This window comes from Solanum lycopersicum, chromosome 3 (genome assembly GCF_036512215.1).
Source record: "Solanum lycopersicum chromosome 3, SLM_r2.1".
Lineage (NCBI taxonomy): Eukaryota > Viridiplantae > Streptophyta > Magnoliopsida > Solanales > Solanaceae > Solanum > Solanum lycopersicum.
The window spans coordinates 22,758,332-22,761,170 of NC_090802.1; positions in this window are offsets into that span (position 1 = coordinate 22,758,332).

A 2,839-nucleotide genomic window follows, 5' to 3' on the forward strand; every position below is an offset into this window, starting at 1 on the left:
GAAGCAGGGTGTGAGTTCAACTCAAAAGAGATGTCAAAAGGACTGCGTTTGGAGACTTTGGGATCAAAAGGAAATGTAATGGGGAGGATAAGGAGTAGGTTTATTCTACTTGTCATAGTAAGAAGGGAACTCATGAGAAGACACTATGAATAAAAGGATTATTTGATCCCTTTAAATCTTCTCCACTGACAGACAACTCCAGTCTTATCTTATTCCCATCATAATGATGTTAAGATGGACTTCTAGTAAAGATAAACTAAGACCAAACTGCCTCCAGTACTTGTTAGGTTGTGGAGCCTGATTAATATATATAACTGTTTATTTTGTGTAACAAAAAATACTCTGATTTATTAATATATATACCCCACCGCCGTGGAAGTTTACTCACGGGGTGTTACTATGAAATATTGGTTTCTCTCTTTCTCTCTAGTTCTCTCTTCTCTTTCTTTCTAAAGTTCTTGTGTTATTTATTCATCAAGTGTGTGTGTGTGGATTCGATCCTAGCAACTGGTATCAGAGCTAAGGAGATTCAACACGATCACTGAAGATGGATAGTTTGAAGCTTGGAATCAAGAAGTTTGATGGATCCAATTTTGTTTCTGGAAGATACAGATCAAAGATTATCTGTACCAGAAAGATCTTCACAAATCGTTGACGGGGTGAAGCCAGAATCCATGACAGAGGAGAAGTGGAAACTCAACGATCGCCAGGCTCTAGGGTTGAACCAGTTGACTTTGTCAAGAAACGTGGCATTCAACATCATGAAGGATAACACTATGTATGGTCTATTGAATTAACTGTTAAACATGTATGAAAAACCATAGGCGATGAACAAGGTATATTTGATGCGTAGATTGTTCAATTTATAGATGTCTGAGAATGGATTCATTTTTAATCATATAAACGGGTTCAATATGATTGTGCGTCAACTAAATTATGTGGATATTAATTTCAAAGATAAAATTAAGGCGTTGATTTTGATGTCATCTCTGCCCGAGTCTTGGGATATTGTTGTTGCTGCGATTAGCAGTTCCCGTGGATATGAGAAACTAAAGTTTGATGAAATCTGTGATGTTGTTCTTAGTGAAAATATTCGCAAATGAGAAGTGGGAGATTCACCGGGCAGTACTCTCAGCGTTGACTGAAGGTGGAGAAGTAAGATGAAAGACCAAAATCAACATGGTCGATCAAAATCAATAAATCGAGGAAAAACCCCGAACAGATCAAATGTGACTTGTTGGAACTGTGGAGAAAAAGGGCACTTTCGGACGAGCTGTACAAAGCCAAAGAAGAAACAGAATCAGAAATTTAGAGATGAGAATGATTCTGTTAAATTCAGCAGAGGACATTAGGGATGCTCTAATCCTTAGTGTGAACAACCCGGTTCAATCATGGATTTTGGATTCTGATGCATCTTTACATTTGTCTCCAAGCAAGGCGCTGTTCCAAAATTTCAAATCTAGAAATTTTGGAAAGGTATATCTTGCTGACAATAAAGCCTTAGAGATTGAAGGAAATGGGGATGTTTGCATAAAGACCACCTCGGGAAACCAATGGACATTGGAGGATGTCAGATATATTCCTGAGCTCAAGAAAAACATGATCTCTGTTGGTCAGTTGGATAGCACGGGATATGCACCAGAGTTTGGGAAATGTTTGTGGAAGATTGTGATAGGTCTATGGTAATTGCTCGTGGCACCAAATCTGGAACCTTATACACCACAACAGGGTGTATTAACATGACTGTTGTTGATAAAGGTGCTTCCGGTTCATGTCTATGGCACAACAGACTTGGACAAATGAGTACTAAAGGAATGAAGATGCTGGTTGCAAAAGGAGCATTAGAGGGTCTGAAGTCTGTTGATATGGGTCTTGGCAAGAGGTGTTATGGGCAAACACAAAAGACTAAGCTTCAGAAAGACTCCTAGAGAGCCAAAGAAAGTGCGGTTGGAAATGGTCCATACAGATGTTTGGGGACCATCTCCAGTAGCATCACTTGGAGGATCAAGATTCTATGTTACCTTCATTGATGATTTCAGCAGGAAGGTATGGGTATACTTCTTGAAGCATAAGTCAGATCTGTTTGGAACTTTCAAGAAGTGAAAATCTGAAGTTGAGAATCAGATCGGTTTGAAAGTCAAATGTCTATGGTCTGACAATGGAGAAGAGTATGACAAATTAGAGTTTAAGGAATTCTTTGAAACTGAGGGAATCAGATTGATGAGAACAGTTCCTGGTAAGGCAAGGCAAAATGGAATTGCTTAGAGGATGAACAGAACATTGAATGAGCGTGCAAGGAGTATGAGGATACACTGTGGGCTGCCCAAAACATTTTGGGCGGATGCTGTGAGCACAGCTTCATACTTGATTAACTGGGACCATCAGTTCCTTTAGGGTTCAAGATTCCAGAGGAGGTATGGACAAGAAAAGAACTCAAATACTCACAATTGAGGACTTTTGGTTGCACTGCTTATGTTCATGTTTATCCAGAAAAGAGAGACAAGCTTGATGCAAAGGCCGTGAAGTATTACTTCATAGGTTATGATTCTGATTTGTTTGGTTACAGGTATTGGGATGACAAGAAAAGAAAGATCCTGAGACATTGTGATGTGACATTTGATGAGTCTGTCCGATACAAGGACAAAGAGCAGAAGGTTCTAGAGATTACAAAGCAAGTGGGAGTTGAGGTTGAGTCGGAGAAAAGTAACCCTAGATATGTCAAAGCAGATACTTAATCAACTCCTACTGAAGAATCTGAAGTGGAGCAAGTTACACCTGAGCAGGTGCTAACGAGATCATACAGAACCATCAGGGCACCAGTTAGGTATTCACGTTAATT